The 10,093-nt window shown below is 41.3% G+C and overlaps 4 non-coding genes across 4 annotated transcripts; all 4 read left to right on the top strand.

Annotated features, from left to right (window-relative positions):
- The first annotated feature begins 4,022 nt into the window (after positions 1-4,022).
- LOC135041257 (U1 spliceosomal RNA) lies at positions 4,023-4,186 on the top strand. The gene has a single exon (XR_010234960.1). It is a non-coding gene; the product is annotated as a U1 spliceosomal RNA (small nuclear RNA).
- A 152-nt stretch (positions 4,187-4,338) lies between these two features.
- On the top strand, positions 4,339-4,501 carry LOC135041206 (U1 spliceosomal RNA). Its single transcript, XR_010234917.1, has one exon. It is a non-coding gene; the product is annotated as a U1 spliceosomal RNA (small nuclear RNA).
- A 674-nt stretch (positions 4,502-5,175) lies between these two features.
- On the top strand, positions 5,176-5,339 carry LOC135041271 (U1 spliceosomal RNA). Its single transcript, XR_010234974.1, has one exon. It is a non-coding gene; the product is annotated as a U1 spliceosomal RNA (small nuclear RNA).
- Positions 5,340-5,489: 150 nt separating this feature from the next.
- On the top strand, positions 5,490-5,653 carry LOC135041175 (U1 spliceosomal RNA). Its single transcript, XR_010234890.1, has one exon. It is a non-coding gene; the product is annotated as a U1 spliceosomal RNA (small nuclear RNA).
- The last annotated feature ends 4,440 nt before the right edge of the window (positions 5,654-10,093 follow it).

Below are 10,093 nucleotides of genomic sequence, written 5' to 3' on the forward strand. Positions count from 1 at the left end.
AGAAGTAGGAAATTAAGTTAGTTCACAAGTACATTCAAATTCAGATCTAAAGTCTAGGTAGGCCTCACGTCCTGGCAGCCGCCAGCATTTAAAAATGCCTTGATTAGAGGTACGGAATTAAATGTAGATAAGAAGTAGACACAAAATAAGACTCCGCAGAGCAGTTATCAGGTGTTTTTATCAATTGTTGCATTTAAAAAATCAAGCAATTAGGGAACACAATGTTGCAACAATGTAACCCTATTTGCAAAATAGTACTAAATAAGTTTGTCGATGTAAGACATTTGCAAAGGCGCATCCAAAACACGCTGGAAAATGCTACTGAATCTGTTTTTGGAGGCTAGAATAGGAAATGTGCATCGGTCCTACAAGTACTGAAAGCTCTTCTCCCATCTCCCTTTTCTGAAAAGCCATTTAATATATGGTTCCCAGATAGGGGACATATCAGATATTGCCTTTCAAAAGCAGCAAATATCATACCACTTCTATTGCCATCAAAGATAAACATTGATTGTTTTCAGATATTGGATTGAAAAAGCAGTCTTTATTGACATAAAGAAGCAAAAAAACATACATAAACATTACACACATAAGTACTGTGTTGCAGCACAGCCAAAACACAATACAAATGCTGTCGGTATAGTACAGTTCAAGAACTACAGCACAGGTCAGCCTACACTATAAATCATGAACTGCACTATACATTTAAACAATACAATAGTTAATAAGGCTATGGGTGTGGAGTGTAAGAGGGTGACGGAATCACAAGCCCAAAGCTTTATTGAAAGACAGACACATATAAAGGGAGGATTAATAAATACAAAGATACCCTTTACTATAGAATGTAGTCCAATCCGGTCTTTCAACTCTTCCACAACTGAAAAACGGATAGTGTTCCCAAGCCTTCCATCCTGGAATATCTTCAGTCTCTCGCCAATGAAGAAAACAATCCCTCCAGCAGACTCTTCAACCACAATACAATATCACAGCCAAAAGAGCGAGAAGCAACTACACTTGCGTTTAAACAAAATGGCTAAAACTTAGTGAAAGTGCAGTGCACCAAAACATAAGCTGACACAATCATGGAGAATGCGCCAGCATATATGCTCTTCTGTCTATATTTTCCAAACCTGCTCTTGTCCCCTCCAGTTGCTCCATGTAGATTTGACGTCTGGCAAGGTGCATAACTCACTGACAAGCAGGCACACTCCTGCATGAGTTTTCTCTCTCACTAGCTGGATGATACACATTCATTTGCATGTGCTCCACCTCCGACACACCGCCCACCCAACCACCCAGTCACCAGAGCCACCCACAAGCCAACTGGCTCCGTGATTTAATTTGCACAGTGCAGTCATCCAGGCAGCATGTCCTTCTCAATGGAATAATCTCTGGTTCCATGGAATCTTCCGCATTGGAATGCTGCGGAACAAAAAGGATTTAAACATTCAGCTTGCTAGCATTCAATGTACCTGCGGTTTGGTTCTAGCACATGGGTCTTCATCCTGTTGCCCTCCAGCTGCTGTGAAACTACACATCCCAGCATGCCCTGCTACAGTTTTGCTTTTAAGGTATGCTAAAACTGAGGCAGGGCATGCTGGGATATGTAGTTCCACAGCAGCTGGAGGGTCGCAGGTTGAAGACCCATGTTCTAGCATGCCTGTTCTATGATGCATGTTCCGTGATGTCACAATCAGCTTGGAATGGGGTGTCTAGCATGCATTTGCTGACAGCCACTTGAGGCAGACACACATCAGGAGATGCAGCATATCGGAGGTCTTCGATGCCTTTCCAGCAAATGCACACCACCAGCTGCTGGTCTGGACACAAAACAATGCCCACAATTGAAGGCTCAAAATGCCCAACTACAGGATTAATGTAAGTAGTGAATTTAGGAATGAATTTAGAAGTAGGAAATTAAGTTAGTTCACAAGTACATTCAAATTCAGATCTAAAGACTAGGTAGGCCTCACGTCCTGGCAGCACCCAGCATTTAAAAATGCCTTGATTATAGGTAGGGAATTAAATGTAGATAAGAAGTAGACACAAAAGAAGACTCCACAGAGCAATTATCAGGTGTCTTTATCAATTTTTGCATTTAAAAAATCAAGCAATTAGGGAACACAATGTTGCGACAATGTAACCCTATTTGCAAAATAGTACTAAATAAGTTTGTCGATGTAAGACATTTGCAAAGGCGCAAACAAAACACGCTGGAAAATGCAACTGAATCTGTTTTTGGAGGTTAGAATAGATGCAGGATCAAGTAGCTCAATGGGTAGGGTGTTTGATTAGAATTTAACAGGTTATAGGTTTGAATCCTGGGTATGATAGTTTGAGGTGTTATTTAATAAAGTATGTTTATATATTAGTCACACATGGCTTACTTGTACAAATGGCATGTCACCAGTTAGTGCTGACTGCTGATATGCCATTTACACAAACATGCCATGTGTGACTGTATATGCATTTAAGGAGGGCACCCCTGCAAAACCACAAACCATTGAGTGTCAAGTATACTAGATATATCTTCATATCTCATGTGCTTTCTCTGAGACCAATCTTGTTATGCCCCTTCCCCACAAGGCATGCGCCTTTTGTCCATATTGCAAAAATGGGGGGGAGGGCATATAATTCTCTGTCACAGGGCACCAAAAAGTCTAGTTATGGCTCTGGTATGCATTATGTAATCTGGCAGACCATCTCTCCAACACTGGCTGGTTGGAATAGAAATCCGGTTATCTATGTGAGCAAATGACCATCAACGATTTACTCTCAAACACTAAAAAATGGACAAAAATGGTCCCCTAAACAAATTGGTTAAATTTTGGGTTTAACCAATTTGTGTAATGACCATTTTTGACCACTTTTCTAGTGTTTGGGAGCAAATGGTTAATTGACATTTGCTCCTATACATTACCAGATTTTCATTCCATCCATCCAGACTGGATAGATAGCCTGACAGATAATTGTGTAGTGTACGCCCAGGATAACTGTTAGTCATGCTTTATTTTATGGCGGCACATAAATGGGTGGACAGATCCAGGGCAAGCACTGCCCACTCATGCATAGTTGTCAACTGATGTGAAGTTCCAGGGGGCAATCTCAGTTATAAAGAGAAGTATCTGGAAATTGTCCCTAGTTAAAAAAAAAAAATTTGATCAACTCCATTTATTTAGTATGATATCCCAGGTGATAGGATGCCGGCAGTCAGAACAACATACTTTATTAAATAACACATCTCAAACTACCATACCCAGGATTCAAACCTATAACGTGTTGAATTCTAATCAAACACCCTACCTATTGAGCTATTTGATCCTGCATAAAAATTGTGAACATTATATGAAGCTATTGGTACTTTGCAAAAAAAAAGAATCAGCATTACAACGCAGCAGATCCATGCAGTTTGCAGCCACACACTACATGTATCTGCTCAGCCACAATGCTGATTATTTCTTCACAAAGTACAAGGTGAGCTCCAAACAGAATTCTCTAGCTTAGAATTATACCTTTCTTTGCCAAACCTAGAAGTCGGGCCCCCCACCCTGGGATCCCCCAGAGGGAGGCCTGCACCGTCATGCGGCAGGCTTGTCCGTTTTGGAAGCAGGCTGATGGGCAGCCCAGGATTGCTTCAGTCTGGGCTTGGCAGGTCTGGAAACATGAGCTTGCTTTGGGTATGCCTGACCTTGGGTACGCTTTACCTGGAGGATGAAAGGGCCAAGAAAAGTACTTTTAGCCTTCTGCGTGGTAGGAGTCATACTAGGTAGGCAAGCTGTTTTAGCAGTAGCCAGATCAGCTACAATCTTATTGAGGTCTTCTCCAAAAGGAGATTCAACTGAGGCAGCACAAGGGAACTCTCATCTGGGGACAACAACTGCAGGGAGAACACATATTTTCAGATGAACATGGTAGGGCAGAAGGCTGCCTAATACTGAAGCACCCCCAAACAACAAATCAAATGCAACTTACTTGACAGAGATGTGCCTGAGCAACGGCCCTCCCCAGCCCTATCCCAAATCATACTTATTTTGCATAGGAGATACCATGGTCATGAAGATTGTTCTCCCAGGGTTAGGTTCATTCATTGCATTCTGGGTATGCTGACCCCTGTGATTTCCCCAAATGTGGGAAACTCGACTGCATTATTTGTGGTAGTGGGGGACTGTGTTTGTGCTTTCCTCTGGTCAGCTCTGGTAAAATTCAGATTTCTTTGTCTCAGATCTTCCTCTAGCCTTGTTCTTCTTTCGAGAGTTCCCTTGTGCTGCCTCAGTTGGATCTCCTTCACTTGACAGGGGGGTGCCCGAGCAGCGACCCTCCCCAGCTCTAGCCCAACTCCTACTTACCTGCCAGGTGAGATACTATGATCATGAAGTTGCTTCTCCCAGGGCAAGGCTCACCCATTGCACTCTGGGTGTGCTGCCCCTGCGATTTCCCCAAATGTGGGAAACTTGACTGCATAATTTGAGTTTTCCCTGGTCGGCTCTCATGTAATTCAGATCTCTTTGTCTCAGGTCTCTCTCCAGCCTAGTTTGCTGTCTGGTTCCACTTCTTTTTTCTTGAGCCCCTCCCTTCTATACCCTTGTGCACTATCCTGACTTCTCCTCCCGTCTGCTTACTTTGTGCCTCCCAATGCACAATGCAAACTACGGGTAGTGCTGCAGGGCCCACACCCTTTTACTTGCTTTACAGAGCAGCTCTGGAGCTGTTACAGTGCCCAGCTGCTGCAAGAAATCAGCTTGAATACTTCAGGGGCTGGGGAATGGCCAACATGAGCCCCACACTGAAGGAGGGTGGGGGTGCTTAATGCGAACTAGGGGTCATCCAAGCACCACAAAAGGCCTCCATGCCCTGCACGCTCCTTTTCTCTTTTCATATGCAGACGAGGGTTGAAGCCAACTTTGACCCACTGCTTGGATGACATCACCATATTCAAATCCATCTGCTGCAGGCCATCCCCCAGGAATGCTTGCACTAGTTGTTGCATTTGGTTTGTTGTTTGGGGGTGCTTCAGTATTAGGCAGCCTTCTGCCACCCCATGTTCATCTGAAAATATGTGTTCTCCCTGCAGTTGTTGTCCCCAGATGAGAGTTCCCTTGTGCTGCCTCAGTTGAATCTCCTTTACTTGACAGAGATGTGCCTGAGCAGCGGCCCTCCCCAGCCCTATCCCAAATCATACTTATTTTGCATAGGAGATACTATTGTCATGAAGATTGTTTTCCCAGGGTGAGGTTCATTCATTGCATTCTGGGTATGCTGACCCCTGTGATTTCCCCAAATGTGGGAAACTCGACTGCATTATTTGTGGTAGTGGTGGACTGTGTTTGTGCTTTCCTCTGGTCAGCTCTGGTAAAGTCAGATTTCTTTGTCTCAGATCTTCCTCTAGCCTTGTTCTTCTTTTGAGAGTTCCCTTGTGCTGCCTCAGTTGGATCTCCTTCACTTGAAAGGTAGTGCCCGAGCAGCGACCCTCCCCAGCTCTAGCCCAACTCCTACTAACCTGCCAGGTGAGATACTATGATCATGAAGGTGCTTCTCCCAGGGCAAGGCTCACCCATTGCACTCTGGGTGTGCTGCCCCTTGCGATTTCCCCAAATGTGGGAAACTTGACTGCATAATTTGTGTTTCCCCTGGACGGCTCTCGTATAATTCAGATCTCTTTGTCTCAGGTCTCTCTCCAGCCTAGTATGCTGTCTGTTTCCACTTCTCTTTTCTTGAGCCCCTCCCTTCTATAACCTTGTGCACTATCCTGACTTCTCCTCCCGTCTGCTTACTTTGTGCCTTCCAATGCACAATGCAAACTACAGGTAGTGCTGCAGGGCCCACACCCTTTTACTTGCCTTACAGAGCAGCTCTGGAGCTGTTACAGTACCTAGCTGCTGCAAGAAATCAGCTTGAATGCTTCAGGGGCTGGGGCATGGCCAACATGAGCCCCACACCGAAGGAGGGTGGGGGTGTTTAATGCGAACTAGGGGTCATCCAAGCGTCGCAAAAGGCCGCCATGCCCTGCATATCCCTTTTCTCTTTTCATAAGCAGACGAGGGTTGAAGCCAACTTTGACCCACTGCTTGGATGACATCACTTGCTGCCTTTCCAATGAAGCAAGTTTAATTTAGTAATAGGTGAAAAACCATCCCTACAAAGGTGTTAATCAGATACTTGGCTTTGTGGACACTTTTCAGAGAACAAATTAGTTAGCATAAAAATAAAGCCAGAAAATGAAGAGCTGTTTAGTCACTCAATTGGATTTTTCTGCAAGCGTATTTCTTTTTCTCTGCAACCCACTGCTAAGTTGTGCTTCCTAGCTGTTCTTTTATAAAATCACTTAATCAAATCTAACTCTGATTACATCAGAGTAGGCCAGGTACCCTACACCATAAGAGGGGGTTTGAAATTTTGACTTGTCTACTTAAAGATCACCAAAATCTGATGACATGGTCAATAACATCACTGGGTGGGATTGAACCACCAACCCTTTGGTTAATAACCAAACACACTAACCGATTGCACCACCGAGACACTTTGCAAAAGTACATACTGACAAAGGCTAATAAGCATTCATCTAGAACGTTTCCTAGAAAACTTTAAAAAGTCAATAATCTGGAGAGTTTTTGTAAGATGTTTCTTCCATCAACCAATGAAGAAACGCATTGGTACTTTCCCATGATGAGTGAGTGCTTCAGGATCTCTTGCACTTACATGTGCAGCAGAGTACTGCAATGGAAGCATGCTGGGCCCCTTAACCCAGAGGTAGGCAGATTGAAACTATCCTCTGCTATATGCATTTTTTTTTTGTTAATTAAAGTAATCCAAAACTGGGATTGATATTTTTGCTCTTTTATTTTTACTTAAAGTACAATAGCTTTTACCATTTTAATTTGTTTTAATAGTATATTGACAGTATTGTTTTCTTTCAAAAATCCACTTAATTTTCTTTACCCTATTATTAAAATGGTAATTGACAAAAACAAACTACATTGTCACCAGAAGAGCAATACAAAATGTACAAGTGATATATTAAAATCATCTTTCCAGCTTGAATTTCAATGATGCATTGGGGCAACGATTTTGTGAGAAACATCTTCACCCTTAAATAAAGATTTTCTTAATTCCTTACCTGTGTGCTAATTAGATATCACCTTGTTTTCACATTAAACAGACTTCCACATGAGAAAGCAGCAAGGATGCAGTGGCGTTAATGTTTCCTGGTGTCAACCTGTATTATTTCAGGAGATATTGAAATGAGGATGCATCTTGCTGCCTTTCCAATGAAGCAAGTTTAATTTAGTAATAGGTGAAAAACCATCCCTACAAAGATGTTAATCAGATACTTGGCTTTGTGGACACTTTTCAGAGAACAAATTTGTTAGCATAAAAATAAAGCCAGAAAATGAAGAGCTGTTTAATCACTCAATTGGATTTTTTTGCCAGCATATTTCTTTTTCTCTGCAAACCACTGCTAAATTGTGCTTCCTAGCTGTTTTTATAAAATCACTGAATCAAATCTAACTCTGATTACATCAGAGAAGGCCAGGTACCCTACACCATAACAGGGGTTTTTGAAATTTTGACTTGTCTACTTAAAGATCACCAAAATCTGATAACAAGGTCAATTACATCCCTGGGTGGGATTGAACCACCAACCTTTTGGTTAATAGCCGTACACACTAACTGATTGCGCCACAGCGACACTTTGCAAAAGTATATACTGACAAAGGCTAATAAGCATTCATCTAGAACGTTTCCTTGAAAAACTTTAAATAGTCAATAATCTGGAGAGTTTTTGTAAGATGTTTCTTCCATCAACCAATGAAGAAACACATTGGTACTTTCCCATGATGAGTGAGTGCTTCAGGATCTCTTGCAATTACATGTGCAGCAGAGTACTGTAATGGAAGCATGCTGGGTCCATAGCACAGAGGTAGGCAGATTGAAACTATCCTCTGCTATATGCGTTTTTTTTTTGTTAATTAAAGTAATCCAAAACTGGGATTGATATTTTTGCTCTTTTATTTTTACTTAAAGTACAATAACTTTTACCATTTTCATTTGTTTTAATAGTATATTGACAGTATTGTTTTCTTTCAAAAATCCACTTAATTTTCTTTACCCGATTATTAAAATGGTAATTGACAAAAACAAACTACATTGTCACCAGAAGAGCAATACAAAATGTACAAGTGATATATTAAAATCATCTTTCCAGCTTGAATTTCAATGATGCATTGGGGCAACGATTTTGTGAGAAACATCTTCACCCTTAAATAAAGATTTTCTTAATTCCTTACCTGTGTGCTAATTAGATATCACCTTGTTTTCACATTAAACAGACTTCCACATGAGAAAGCACAAAGGATGCAGTGGCGTTAATGTTTCCTGGTGTCAACCTGTATTATTTCAGTAGATATTGAAATGAGGATGCATCTTGCTGCCTTTCCAATGAAGCAAGTTTAATTTAGTAATAGGTTAAAAACCATCCCTACAAAGGTGTTAATCAGAAACTTGGCTTTGTGGACACTTTTCAGAGAACAAATTTGTTAGCATAAAAATAAAGCCAGAAAATGAAGAGCTGTTTAATCACTCAATTGGATTTTTTTGCCAGCATATTTCTTTTTCTCTGCAACCCACTGCTAAATTGTGCTTCCTAGCTGTTTTTATAAAATCACTGAATCAAATCTAACTCTGATTACATCAGAGAAGGCCAGGTACCCTACACCATAAGAGGGGGTTTGAAATTTTGACTTGTCTACATAAAGATCACCAAAATCTGATAACAAGGTCAATTACGTCCCTGGGTGGGATTGAACCACCAACCTTTTGGTTAATAGCCTTACACAGTAACTGATTGCGCCACAGCAACACTTTGTAAAAGTCCATACTGACAAAGGCTAATAAGCATTCATCTAGAACGATTCCTAGAAACATTTTAAAAAGTCAATAATGTGGAGAGTTTTTGTAAGATGTTTCTTCCATCAACCAATGAAGAAACACATTGGTACTTTCCCATGATGAGTGAGTGCTTCAGGATCTCTTGCACTTACATGTGCAGCAGAGTACTGTAATGGAAGCATGCTGGGTCCATAACCCAGAGGTAGGCAGATTGAAACTATCCTTTGCTATATGCATTTTTTTTTTGTTCATTAAAGTAATCCAAAACTGGGATTGATATTTTAGCTTTTATTTTTACTTAAAGTACAATAACTTTTACCATTTTAATTTGTTTTAGTGCAAATGGCATATCAGCAGTCAGCACTAACTGGTGACATGCCATTTGTACAAGTAAGCAATGTGTGACTAATATATAAACATGCTTTATTAAATAACATCTCAAACTATCATACCCAGGATTCAAACCTATAACCTGTTGAATTCTAATCAAACACCCTACCCATGGAGCTACTTGATCCTGCATCTTTTCTAACCTCCAAAAACAGATTCAGTTGCATTTTCCAGCGTGTTTTGTTTGCGCCTTTGCAAATGTCTTACATCGACAAACTTATTTAGTACTATTTTGCAAATAGGGTTACATTGTCGCAACATTGTGTTCCCTAATTGCTTGATTTTTTAAATGCAACAATTGATAAAGACACCTGATAATTGCTCTGTGGAGTCTTATTTTGTGTTTTGTGTTTAGTCTTTAGATCTGAATTTGAATGTACTTGTGAACTAACTTAATTTCCTACTTCTAAATTCATTCCTAAATTCACTACTTACATGAATCCTGTAGTTGGGCATTTTGGGACTTCGATTGTGGGCATTGTTTTGTGTCCAGACCAGCAGCAGGTGGTGTGCATTTGCTGGAAAGGCATCGAAGACCTCCGATATGCTGCATCTCCTGATGTGTGTCTCCCTCAAGTGGCTGTCAGCAAATGCCTGCTAGACACCCCATTCCAAGCTGATTGTGACATCATGGAACATGCATCATAGAACAGGCATGCTAAAACATTGGTCTTCAACCTGCGACCCTCCAGCTGCTGTGGAACTACACATCCCAGCATGCCCTGCCTCAGTTTTAGCATACCTTAATAGCAAAACTGTGGCAGGGCATGCTGGGATGTGTAGTTTCACAGCAGCTGGAGGGCCACAGGATGAAGAC

This window comes from Pseudophryne corroboree, unplaced genomic scaffold (genome assembly GCF_028390025.1).
Source record: "Pseudophryne corroboree isolate aPseCor3 unplaced genomic scaffold, aPseCor3.hap2 scaffold_796, whole genome shotgun sequence".
NCBI classification, from domain to species: Eukaryota; Metazoa; Chordata; class Amphibia; order Anura; family Myobatrachidae; genus Pseudophryne; species Pseudophryne corroboree.